Source organism: Canis aureus, chromosome 38 (assembly GCF_053574225.1).
Source record: "Canis aureus isolate CA01 chromosome 38, VMU_Caureus_v.1.0, whole genome shotgun sequence".
Taxonomy (NCBI): domain Eukaryota; kingdom Metazoa; phylum Chordata; class Mammalia; order Carnivora; family Canidae; genus Canis; species Canis aureus.
The window spans coordinates 1,136,322-1,149,337 of NC_135648.1; the positions used below are offsets into that span (position 1 = coordinate 1,136,322).

The window sequence follows — 13,016 nt, forward strand, 5'->3', positions numbered from 1 at the left end:
GCTCCTCAGCGTATCTCAGGTTCACGGTGTGGCCCGTGGTAGGTACCGAGGAGTGTCTGTTGGGGGAGTACGCGCGTCCACGTGCGCTCCTGGCCAGGTGTCCGGTCCTTCACCTGTCCCCGGGACATCTCCCTGTCACCTCCCGGCAGCCGCGCAGGAGTCACCAGCTCATTTTGGGTATTAATGCCTGTCTTTTCCCTCAGAACTAGGCAGGCCAGGCCCCCGTCCGCGGGGCACGCCAGGCACCACTTTCACCAACAGATTTAGGGCCGGCTAATTGTTTTCCTTCTTTAAAGAGCAGATATAGGGCAGCCCCGGTGGCCCAGCGGTTTAGCACCAACTTTGGTCCGGGGTGTGATCCTGGAGCCCCGGGATCGAGTCCCCGCATGGGGCCTGCTTCTCCCTCTGCTGGTGTCTCCGGCTCTTTCTCTCTCTCTGTGTCTCTCATGAATAAATAAATAAAGTCTTTAAAAAATAAAAAGTGCAGATACAAGGAAGCAGAGCCCCCAGTCTGTCCTAGAACGTGGCACACAGCACGAGACGTCAAGGGAAAGCCGGGCTTGGGAGGGCCGCCTGGCCTCCGCTCGGGCGCCCGGGGTCAGCGCTCACTGCCCTCCGCTGTTAGGAGCGCGCTTACGTGGCGCGATTTTGAAAACACAGAAGTCTGTGCATAATTAGAAACGAAAAAAAAAAAAAGGTTTGTATTCCTTCAAAATAAATGGTCCTAAATTGCCTGCGAATCTGGAGGCCGCCTCTCTCTCCAGAAAGGTGACCTATAGATGCGTCAGGAGAAAGAGAAGACTGTGGGGGGGGGGGGCGTTGGTGGTCCCCAGGGATGGAGCGGGGCTGTGGTGGGGGGCCGCTCCCGGGAAGGGCAAGGCCAGGAGCCCGGGAGCCCCGGAGCCCCGCTCCGTCCCCTCCACCTGCACCCTGGGGACCGAGGAGCCGCATCCCAGGCTTTGAAGCCCTGCTTGGCTGGCCCAGGAGGCCTCCCGGGGGCTTCTCCACAGGCCTGCACAGGCCTGCTCCCCACGCCGCTCGCATGAGGCTCCCCCACAGCCACCGTGGGGGAGGACGTGCTCACAGAGGGTAACTGCGTCTCCCCGGCACCCCCCCCCCGCCCCCGCAGGCACGGCCACTTCCCAGGGACGGTGACAGGCGGCCGGTGGCCAAGCCCCCACATCCTCACCACGGTGTCCAGGAAACCAGCCCGATGGTTGGAACCCTGTCCACAAGCAGAGGACGCTGCCTCACGTGGTCGCCCCTACTGAGCATCTGACTGTCCAGCACGTTCTCACTTCACCTTCTCGTCTAGGAACTGCCCGGCTCATCTCTAGGCGCAGAACTCGGGCCTCCAGACGCCTCGTGCCCGGGTCACCCCGCCAGTATGTAGCGGGGCCTCAGGCCCAGGTCGGCTGTCCCCAGGCTGTCGCCTCCCCCGCGGAGCTTCTGCTTCCAGCCCCTCGCGCCCTACGCGCGTCCCACCGCCGTGCGGTCACGGGAACCCCCCTCACGGTCTTCGTCAGCGTCGCAGCAGCACAAAGAGCCGCCTCCTAAGGAGGACATGGGGGGGCTTCGACACATCCTGTTCCACCGTAATTTATGGAAATCACCGAGGACGTAAACGCCGAAATAATGTTTGGGGGAGTAAGTTCCCTCTGCCGTGGCTTCCGAACACAAACAAAATGCGCGTTTGTGCTAGTCGGGGGACAGCCATCGCAATGGCAGCAAATAAAAGTAATTAGCTCTCAGACAAGACGTACGTGATCCACGCCAGTTGAGCTCTCCAGAGATGGTAAATCACGTCTGCAGGTGGATGCTGCTCTGCAACTCTCGGCTGCAGGTGCCACCCGCACGGGCACTTGGGAACCACGGGGCCAAACCTGGCTGCTGCGAGAAGGCCACGCACCCAGCGGACCTGCGGGCTCGCCCTGTCCCAACCACACGATCTTCACCAACAGCCAAAATTAGCCTCGTAACATGTGAATGAGGTTCCATCACTCCTCCATGAAAACCCACTGATGGTTTTCTTTCTTTTTTTTTTTCCCCATTGATGGTTTTCATTAGCACAGGAAGGAAAGCCTGCCCTACACAAGCCCGAAGCCAGTGCTGGGCAAGTGTTTTTGACAATCTGGTGTGGTTTTTGGTTTGGTCAATTTGTCATTTTTGAAAACAAACAAACAAACAAACAAAAAAAAACCAATTTGTTATTTTTGTCCAGTGGCCACAACTGGCTGTAGAGAGGAAGGGGACCAGGAGCTTGTGTGTCCCACAATGGGCAGGTGACTTCACCCAAGGGACACTCCTCCCTCATGTTTGCACTTCTTTTATTTTTTTATTTATTTTTCTTTTTTATTTTTTGCACTGTTGTTGTTTTTCTGTTTTTTGTGGGGTTTTTTTTGACAAGTAGTACCTTTTTATTTATTTTTTCCAGACTTTTCTTTTTTACATCTGTTTTTATTTAAATTCAATTTGCCAACATATAGTATAATAAGCACCCAGTGCTCATCCCATCAAGCCATCAAGTGCCCTCTTCAGTGCCTGTCACCCAGTCACCCCAACTGCCCCACCCACCCACCTCTCCCCCCCCCCTTTTTTTTTTTTTGATGCAAACACAAGAGGGTTTATTTACAAGCTTGAGCTTGGGTCCAAGTATACCCAACACAGTGGAGCAGGGACTGGGACCCCGAGACTAATCCCACCTCCCCTTCTGCAACAACTTTGTGTGTTTCCCAGAGTTAGGAGTCTCTCGTGGTTTATCTCCCTCTCTAATTTTTCCCTTCTTTTGAAGGACTTGCTGAAAAGCTCCCTGTTGGTACCTGGGCCTAGAATCTAACTTGTTTTTACGTATAAATGCAAAAGGCTAGAAAACGGTTTAAAAACGCCCTAAACTATCCATGAATGCAAACGCTGCAACCTTTGCAAAAAGACCGAATTTGTTTTAATCACAACTTTATCGACAGGGTCCACCAGTTTGGAAAATCACAGCACCGCTGCTACATGAGACCCGTGACGACTTTTAAGTCATAGATATCTTCAGCTGTGGCTCTGACGGTGACCGTTCACGTAGGTGTAAGACTCCTGGCGTGGCGTGCAAATCAATGATTGCAAACTTACTTTTATTTTAGCGCCATGAGGTTATATTATATTGACTTAATTCTGTGCACAGGAAGCTTACATTCCCTATACGAACTTCATTGCTGGAAAGTCAAGGAGAAGCGAGCCAATCCTGGACTTGCTTCACAGGGCAGAGTCGGGTATGACAGGGCCAAGCACATCACCCTCTACCACGTGCACCGTATTTTTTTTTTTAAAGATTTTATTTATTTATTCATGAGAGACACAGAGAAAGAGGCAGAAATGCAGGCAGAGGGAGAAGCAGGCTCCCTATGGGGAGCCCGACGCCAGACTCGACCTGGACCCCAGGGTCACGCCCTGAGCCTGAGGCAGATGCTCAACCACTGAGCCACCTGGGCGTCCCTTTGTGCCCCGTGTTAATGCATGAACCAGTGTCCCCGTCTCTCTCTCTGCCCCAACCATACATGACCTTGGTGCTGTCCTCTAAAGCCATGCAGCCAGCTCCCACCTGCGGGTCTCTGCTCTGGCTCTTCCTCTGTTTGGAATGCCCACCCTCTGGGCCTAACCGACCTCTCTGGTTCCCCTCATTCCCCTCATTCGTCACCCGGAGGTCACCTCCTGTGAAGTCTGCCATGGTTACTGTGCCTCACATCAGTCTACCTCTTACCCTCACTTAGGCTCCTCCTGCAAGTACCTCTACCCACAATGTTGTCATAAGGGTCCTTGCCCCCCTGTCCCTTATCCCCGCCGTGGGCACACGTGCCCTGTGTGAGAAGTGGGTGATGCTGTTGTGGATCCCACCACCTGGGACCTGGAAAGCGGCAGGAAGCAGGAGCCTGATGAATATCTGCAAAGTGAATAAATTAACGCACAAAGATATTGCCTGCGTTCCCGATCCCTACAAGCTACATTGCTTTCTCGCCCATCTACATGATTTATAGCCAATCTAAGTCAGCAGTAATTCTTTAAATATATCCATCAGCTGCCTACCATACTTCAGGCACTGAGAATACAATAATAAATAAGGCACATCTTGCCTGCACACCTTGTAATGAATGACCGACCCCAGCACCGCGGAAGCGTTTGAGTCCTCCAGTGAAGTGACTTTATAAGAAAAAAAGAAAAAAACACCGATTTCTATTGTATCCTCCCGCGTGTCTTTACAATACAGGGATCGTGATAGTCAATCGGGATTCATCTCTCGGGTGTCAAGAAGAAAGCTATCCTCTCATATAAAGAAACGTGGACCAATGTAGGAAATCTTGACTGTAGGGCTGGCGATAGCCTTCCTCTGGGGCCCAGGACACCACGCTTCCGAGGCAGAGGCAGCGGAAGGCTGGCTGACGTGTGAGTAAGTGGAAGCTTCTAGTTCCCTTGCGTGGTGGAGCTAGCAGGGGCCTCTACATACCTGGTGGAGATGTGGCTCCCAGCAAAGACCCAGAGGAGACGTCTGGGCTCTGGAGGCCGTGTCCACCCGCTGGAAAGTCCAGCCCATCCTCTTTCCGGGGGAGCAGGGGTCCGTGTCAGCCCCAGCCAATGGGACACAGCTGGGTGTGCTCCATCCTTCCTTTTCCCCAAGTGGCCACCAGGCCCGCTTCGGGCAGGCTGCAGAGAGACGCGGGCACCACTGACACGGCCTGTGCACCTGTGCAGAGCTGCACCCCGGACCTTCTCACTCACGTTCCCACCTGGAGGACGCACAAGACCACCGCGTGGTTCTAAATAAGCACTCCAAGTTCAGACAGGTTTTCTTGAACCAAGGTCTTCGAACCCCGAGGTCTAAAATGGAAATGATGGGCGGGAACCGGGTTTGGGGGGCTGTCCACGGGCTTTAACCCCTCCCCGGGCAGCGAGCCTCACCTGAGGACCTTGGCTACGCTGCACCCTGATCAGACAAATTTCAACAAATTTCAGTTCAGTGCCTGCTTGAGCTCACGTCCCCTCCCCGTTTCCACCCCCAACTCCCTGCCCCTACAATTTCATGAAGCCTTCATTCCTAGGAAGCTTCTAGAATCGAGCAAAGCTTGGGACGGGTCTCAGTGAACGTGTACCCTTGCCATGACCTTGAACAGTGGTACAGGGACAACCTCCCTACCTCTCACTGGGAGCAGCCCTGTTACCAGAGAACTTCAGTGAAGGGGAAGCAGGATGACGGGGTTTTATGGACGGAGCTGAAGAAGGTGAAACGCAGCGCTACCAAAGCACCTCCCCACTCCACCCCACATGCACCCATCTTTCCTCTCGGGCCAAACCTTAAAGCAAAAAGCAAAATATCTCCTGCATAGGCAGAGCCAACAGTAAAGGAAAGACCTCAGACGGGTCTGCCTGGGAATTTCTGGTCCGTGCCAGCATCTCCCGAAGGGCACACCCACGGGGCAGGTGGGGATTGCTAATATCCGAATTGATGTTCTGCCCAAAGAGCTTGGGACGGTCACGCTTTGTGGGCTCTGAGCGTGAGGATCTTAAGACCCCGGAAGCTACCACCGCACTTGCAAGGAAGTTTGGGGGTTTCCGTTTGCTACGGAAGGTAGCAGGTAGGTAGGTGCCCTACAGGCGGCGAACATGAGTCTCCCCCCAGAATCTTCCTCTCTGCCTTATCCACTCCCACATCTCGGCCCCCTCGCCCCCTGAGGGGCTGTGTCCGCTGGACGCCCCTGCAGAGCCCCAGGGGGAGAGATGCTGACTCCCCAGCAGAGGAGGACAGGTGTGCGTCTCAGGTGTCCTGGGCTCACCTGGGGCGGAGGTTACTTCCTGGCATGGGCAGCTCCCTCTCACTACTAGGCTGGAGGCCACAATGTGCAAGGGAGAGACAGCCAGCCCAGCCCCGAAGAGAAACCCAGGCTCCCCACCTTGCAGAATATGGGCCATCAGATGAGGCGGGAACGAGGAGCAGAAGGGAAGGCAGGCGGGATGGGAGAGGGGTGAGGAGAGGTCTTGACGGGAACGGGGAGTTATGGGAACAACCCCCCCCCGCCCCCGCCCCTGCCCCCCCCCCCCAGCTCGCCCTGCAAACGGGAAAGGCCACCAACTCCTCACAGCTGCCGGAGACCCTTGAGTTTCCCGGGACAGGGTCGTCCGCCACTGGTAACACGTGAGCTGCTGCGCCGCCGTCTGCTTCACGGAGACAAAGCAAGGCGAGCAGCTCACCTTGTCGGCGAGAACGAGCGATGAGCTTCAGCACGAAAGCCCCAGGAACGAGAAAGCTGGTGAATGAATGGTCCTCTGCGTGCCCCATCGGGCTCCTGGCGCACCCCAGTCAAGGGGACCCTCACCTTAGAGCACGGCTGGACGCGTCCCCGCGGGCAGCTGGGTCAGCCTGCGCTGCTGCGTTCTCAGAGGGGAAGGAGGGAGCCACAGCGGTCCTGGAGCCCGTGGCCTGGCACCCCGGCCCCCGTGTGCCAGGGCTCCTCCCGGGGAGCCAAGGAGTCAAAGGCTGTGTTGGTCTGGCTGAGCAGAGCCAGGCGGCCGGCGTCTGAGCCTTCGCTAGACAATGAAGGAGGAACAGAGAGAGACCGAAGGGGGAGGGAAGGGAAAAGGAGAGGAGGTCCTGGATTCCCGAGGAAAGGGGTTTCCTTTCTCTTCCCCAGAACCTCTAGGGACGCAGAAAGACAATTAGCAACCTGGCGTGACGGCACACAAAATAAAAGAGGCACCTGCCAGGTGACCATCTCTGCCGGGACTCGAACCCGGAACCTCTGGATTAGAAGTCCAGCGCGCTCGTCCATTGCGCCACAGAGACCTCACCACACACACAGCATCAGCACCAGAACTGAAAAAGCACATACCTTCTGCATCACCAGCCATCTCGGCATCCTGCTCGCTCCCGAGCGGTGGGGGGGCAGGGACAGCTGGAAAATCTGGAGTGGAGATCCACCCGCCGGCTCGGTCGCGCTCTCCCCAGTGCTGGGGGTCCGGGTCCCGGGGGACCGCGGGAGCGGGGCGCCGGTCATTGCCGCCCCAGAGGCCCCGAGGGCGCCGGGAGCTCTGGCTCCCTCCTCTGCATCCCGGGAGGACGCCGGCTGGGTATTCTCATGCTAATGACGCCGCACCGGCCCGCGCCTCCACCCCTCTCCCTCTCTGTGGTTTCACCCCAGGCCCCCCCAAGCTCTCTCGGGGGGCCGGGCCGCAAAGCTGGGGATTCCGGAAAGCCCTGGATCCCGACACAAAGAAGCTGCTCCCGGAAAGCAGCAGGGTGCTGAGGGGCTGCGGCCACTGCTGGACCAGGCCGGGGAGCAGCGCTCAGCTCGGGGACCCTGGGCGCGGTCTCAGCTCCGGGGGCGGCATCTGTCAAGCCGGGGCGAGCCCTACCCGGGGTCTGTGTGCTGTGGCTTCAGTGTCTTCACTGGAATTGCACGGATGGGGAGGAGACGGGAGAGCGGTGAGTGTGAGAGAGCACGAGCGAGAGCAGGGAGGAGGGGGGCATCCAGGGAGGAGGGCACTGGCAGGCGGCTCCCCACTGAACCACAGGTGGTGCTCAGCCCTCCGCGGACACTACCTGCCCCCTTCCCTCACCTTCCCCAGCCCCAAGGCTGATGCCATCGGTTGTCCCAGGACAACCCAGTTCCAGGGAGGCTTCCTCGGGCGCCCCGGGACCGCCACGCTGGCCAGCCGTCCGTCTGTCCATCCGTCGGTACTCATGACCACCTCCATACCCCGCCCACACACAACAAAACAGTCCCTATTTTTAAAAGCCTCCCCAGGAAGATGCAGTCCCTGACCCCTGGGGGTTACAGGTGCCACCGAGCTGGTTCTCCTGAACGGCTAGGGCTAGTCCTCATCCTTCCGACCTCACCTTCAGGCCTCTCCCTCCCTCTCTCTCCTGTTTGATCGCCCCACACACAGCAGGGGACAATTGGCCTCTATGCTTCCCACGACAATGCACTGATTTAAAGGCTGATTCAGTGCTTGCCAGCCCGCCCCCCTGCCACGAGGTCGCAGTAGAGGCAGAGAGCTGGCACAGACCCTCCCGCCTTCCCTCCCTGGACGTGCTTCTGTCGCCCGCCCCTCTGGACACGGCCGACGGACGCTGATCCCAACACCCGATCCCAACGCCAATCCCAACTCCAGAGGCTCCTTTCTAACCTGTGAGACCAGCTGGAGGGCCCGTGAGGAGCAACGTGAGCGCACCCAATGCTCAGACTGGAAAATCTCGAAGGGCCCCTGGAACTCTAAGACCCCGGGGGCCGAACCTCACCCTCCCCTGCCCGCTGAGTTCACGCAGCCCCAAGAACGCCATCTGGGCAAGAACTGGGCAAGAACGGGACGAGGTGCTTCGGCTAGGCCAGGCCAGGCAAGGAGAAGACCAGCCCCCGGAGGAAAGCAGGCCCCCCTGGCCCTCCCCACCCCCCAGCGACCCAGACCCAGGAGCTCAGAACAGGGAGGCTGGCGGGTGCGTCTACACTAAACGCGAAGCAAGAGGGCACAGGATGGGCCTTTCTCGATCCGCCTGCTCAAGACGCTCCAAAAGCCTGACCCCCAGCTCCACGGCTGGCCAGATCCCGTGTAACCTGGGGCAACTAGTCCCAAGACGCCAATGGGACGAGACAGCAACAGGTGGGCGGGCTCGTTGGCAGGTGCACGTGCCTGTAATGGGAAGCTCGAGCCCACACGCCGGCAGGAACCACACGGAAGCAAAGAAGCAAAACAGGTCCTCAGGCCACATCCCACCAGGCTCGAAGTTCTCTCAGACACACACACACACACACACACATATGTCCTAGATCCAAGAAATCTCTGTCTCCTGAGCTTTGCCCAAAGCGTAGTTGCCTCTGAGGCCTCCCATGCTCTCCACGCCCTGGATGAAGAGTTCCAGCTCCCCCAGCAGCTTCCCGGAGCCTCCGGATGACAACGGGGCAGGGGGATAATGACGCGGTCTCACCCTCAAGGATCCTGCATGCAAATCTCAACATGGGAACTGCCCTGACAGGTGTATGGGAGAAAAGACAAAGTCCATCCTATTACCCACGAGGTCAGGGGTCAAGTTCCCAAGTGCTCTGGTGGCAGAAAGCTCCAGCTGCAGGAGGAAACTGTAGCCCACTTGCCCCAAAACCCTGTGAAAATTAACTTCTCAGCCTTCTGCCTCCTCGTTGTACATTAGGGGCAACGACAAATGCCACAGATAAAGGTTAATTGAGGCTCCATGGTGCAGATGTTGTCACCCGCTTCCTGCCTCAGCCCCGTGAGTAACAAGCCTGGACTCGGCTGCCTGAGTCGCCTCCTTCCTCTTGAATAACCTTCCTTCATCTTCCCCTTGCTCCCACAGCAATCTCCCCTTTCCAGCGAAAACAAAACAAAACAAAACAAAAAACAAGTATAAAACCCTTTCCGGGCCTCCCGCCTACTCAGAATGTCTAATCGACAAAAATCCTCTGCACTGTCCAAAAGGGCTTTTTTCGAATCAGAGCGGCCTCTGACGTTTCTCGTGTCAGGTGCTCATCTGTGAATCCGCTAACGCTCCTTGGCGAGGGTGAATGGTGTCTCGAAGCTTGGTTTTTGATTTAGAAATAAGGAGGGGAAGGATCAAAGAGCGTCTTAATACGACAGGAAAGGTGAGGCTGGGCCATTCAGAATGGTTGGGACATTTTCTTCTTTGAAACTAAGTGTGCCATTTGCCTTATGCAGACCCTGAGCTCCCCTTCCTAACGTTTTAGTACTGATTTAATTCTCCAAAGACGGGACGCCTGGGTGGCTCAGTGGTTGAGCGTCTGCCTTCGGCCCAGGACGTCACCCCGGGGTCCTGGGACCGAGGCCCGCATCGGGCTCCCTGCATGGAGCCTGCTTCTCCTTCTGCCTGTGCCCCTGCCCCTCTCTCTGTGTGTGTCTCTCATGAATAAATACAATCTTTAAAAAAAAAAATTCTCCAAAGAGCTGTGACTTCAAGCATTCCTCATGCCTCTAACTGAACACGCCCCCCCGCTTTGACCCCACAAACTGGTGATGCTCATACACTATTTCATTCATAAAGTGTGGCCGGGATACCTATGATAAGTGGCCCCAAAATGTCTCCCACTGGCCCAGGAACGAATACAGCCGCATCCTACACCTTACTGTGGTCTTACTCCCCACTTCCCTGGGGGCCTAGCCCCACCAGCTCGTGTTCTATCTGCTAAGGGATTCAGATGGAGCAAAACCGTGAACTGGACACTTGGACAACACAGCGTTTACACGTGATGGTCTCATCTTCCAGGGCCTGCAACATCCCGGACCTTGTTCCTCCACGTCCACCGTGGGCACATCCTCTAGACGTGGTTTCCATATTCCCTGCTCTATGTCTCAGTCACTACCAGCTTCCTGTCCTTTTTTCTAACCCCCACCCTCCCCGCTCTGCTAAGCGCCTCTCCGGGAGGCTGGGAAGGAGCCCTGTGGGGTCAGGCCAATGGAGCCAGGCCCACTCTGCACAACTAGCAGAGGGTCAGCTCATAGTCCCCCGTCCCTTAAAGAAGGGGAGCATGGACATCCTTCTACATCAAAGCTCCATCAGTTCTTTTCCAGACTTTTCATCCTTGTGGGGTCTTGCCCTGTTTATTGTACCACCATAGCAGCAAAATATTGAAAATACAGATGCTCATTGCTTGAAAAGTGGCTGACCTATGGGATATTTGTACCATGGCTCAGGATGCAGCCACTACAGAGTTAGAGCTATGTTACTGTTGGCTTGGGGTGGGCGTGGGTTTCTGTGAGAAATTGGTGCATGAGAAGCAAGGTTCAGAAAAGTGTATAATACCCAGTTGTTTAGACCAGTTCTCCTTCTATTTGCCCTAGTGCATAAATAGGTGTGTGCTCATGAGTCTCCTCTTCTCATGCATTTTTCTAACTCGTCATAATGAAGCCTTTATGTTCCTAAGGTGTTTTCTTTCCTTCCGTCCTCAGCCGAAGAGCCTGGCTGAAGATTGCTTATTGCTTATCCCCTCCCCGCCCCCTTTCCTATCCTCTAAGATGGAAGAACTGAGGTGATCCAGGTAATGAGGGGGCCTGAGAGTCAAGCCAAAGGAGGACAAATGAGGGCAAGCTCTACCTGAATCATCACATCCATTCCAGGTCTAGCCCAGGACAATGGGTTACTCACGGGTCCCCCCAAAGGTGGACCTGGGCCCAATCTGTCTTGACGATGGGCTGACCTCCAGGCACTAGTCAAGGTCACAACGGAGTCCACGCAGAGGTCCTCCCCCAAGGGAGTCTGAGGAACGGTGAAGAATGTGGGGATGGAATCTTCCTGCTGGCCTCTATGCTCCTCCCCACTCGGCCTCCTCTGGGAAATTGTCTAGAAGGGAATTCTAGAGAACGTGCTCCAGGAATATAAGTTCTCTGTTTGGTCGAGAAGCGCGAGGAAGCCAGAAGCTAGCAGCCTCTACTGAGAGGACAGGCGGTGAGCCATCACGTCCCCCCAGATCTGTCTGGGAATTGGGAGGGAGATGTTCTCTCTGCTTCACCCCGACTTCCCAGTAAGTGAGGGGATGGATCCCTGGTGCTACCCCTCTGGCTCAGTCGCCCCTTCTCTTCATTAGAATCCAGGCTCTCCCTCTAGGCCTGCAGCCCTGACCCCACGCCGCTGTCCTCGTGTGAATTGAGTACTAGCTCCCAGCCCCCTCTTCCCACCGTGTCTTCTTGCCACCCCGTTAGTTTCTCCTTCTCCTGCAGGGCAGGTGCATCACCCGAGGTCACGTCCTGACTTAGATCCCCCACCCCCTTGGGCACCTCTCCACGCTCCCGCCCATTTCCCTTCTCCCGGCTTTCCATGAGCAGTTGGCGTTCCCTAATCCTTCCCCGCGGGGTCTATCCTTGACCTGCCCGATTTCTTGGCCACACCCCGCCTGTCTGCTCTGACACTACTGCCCCCCTGGAGTCCGGGGTGCTCAGCCTGCCGCTCCTGCCTCTGCCCCCAGCACGCCTGGCTGTAGGGCTCTCGGAGTCTCCCAGGAGACTGCACCCGAGATGACTGCGCCCTGCCACTTGCTCTGAAGCCTTGCCCCTTCAGCCCTTCCTCTAAATCTGGCTCTCAGAACTCCCTATGCCCCCTCAGCCTTTTCGTCCACGTCTCCCCCGCTTCCCAAATCCTCAGTCCATAGGGCCTGTTCTGCTGACCCTCCTTCCGCCCTGTCCGTGCGGAGCCAGGTCCTGTCCCTCCCTCTACCCCGCTCACCTCCGATGTCCGAGGAGCATCCTGCTCTACAACCCATGTCTGCTTTGCTTCCGTGCCTGGAGCTCCATGCATGCATCCCTGGCTTTAAAGCCGGGGGGCCCTGATTGGGCTCTGCTGATCCCCCAGCCCCAAGTGACCTCGGGGATGAGCTGCAACCAGGCTCCCTTTGCGGCCACCACAGGGACCCTGGTCCATAAAACGGCAGACACCCTAGGCCAGAGGCCAGAGGCTTAGGAGACAGACCCTTAAAGCGTCAATGACTCTGGCAACAGGCCCAGGGGCTGGAGAACACCGATTGTGCCTAACAAGAGTAAAGGGGATGTCTTTGTCCTTTGCCACCTCGGCTCCACTTCCCGTTCAGCCTGGAAGGGGCCCACAGGTGAGCATCCTACACAGACTCTGCAACAGCGAGAGGAGACAGGTGTTGCTCTATTACAAGGCGTCAGTGGGCACAGGAAGTGTGACCAGGACCCTCTCCATCCCAGGGACCAAGGCCGTCCGCACAGGGGGGCCCCGTCCGACGGGTCAGCGTGCTTACACGAGTGGGACTGGCCCGCTCAAGGCTGTCAAGGCTGTCCCGGTGCGTGGTCCGCCCCCACACCGAAGATGGGCTCAAGGGGAAGCATCTTATTTCTAGTAAGCTGGTTAATCTCCTCCAGGCGCAGCTTCTCCTCCTTCAAAAGGAAGTGGCTGGATTTCCCCGGGGCCTCCCTCCCGCTGTTCGTCAGAGTCTAAGAAACAGTATTAACGGGAAGCACAATGAGGATAAAAGTATTTTTAATTCTTTATCTCACTTCAT

General features: G+C 56.7%; 1 long non-coding RNA gene and 1 other non-coding gene across 2 annotated transcripts in view; both read right to left on the reverse strand.

Annotated features, from left to right (window-relative positions):
- Positions 1–6,759, reverse strand: part of LOC144307164 (uncharacterized) — a 31,811-nt gene extending 25,052 nt beyond the window's left edge. The window contains exons 1-2 of the long non-coding RNA XR_013374090.1: positions 6,351–6,759; positions 4,487–4,766 (exon numbers count right to left, since the gene is read on the reverse strand). This is a non-coding gene — a long non-coding RNA (uncharacterized LOC144307164). The remainder of the gene's footprint in view (positions 1–4,486; positions 4,767–6,350) is intronic.
- On the reverse strand, positions 6,744–6,817 carry TRNAR-UCU (transfer RNA arginine (anticodon UCU)). The gene has a single exon. It is a non-coding gene; the product is annotated as a tRNA-Arg (tRNA).
- Between the last annotated feature and the right edge of the window lie 6,199 nt (positions 6,818–13,016).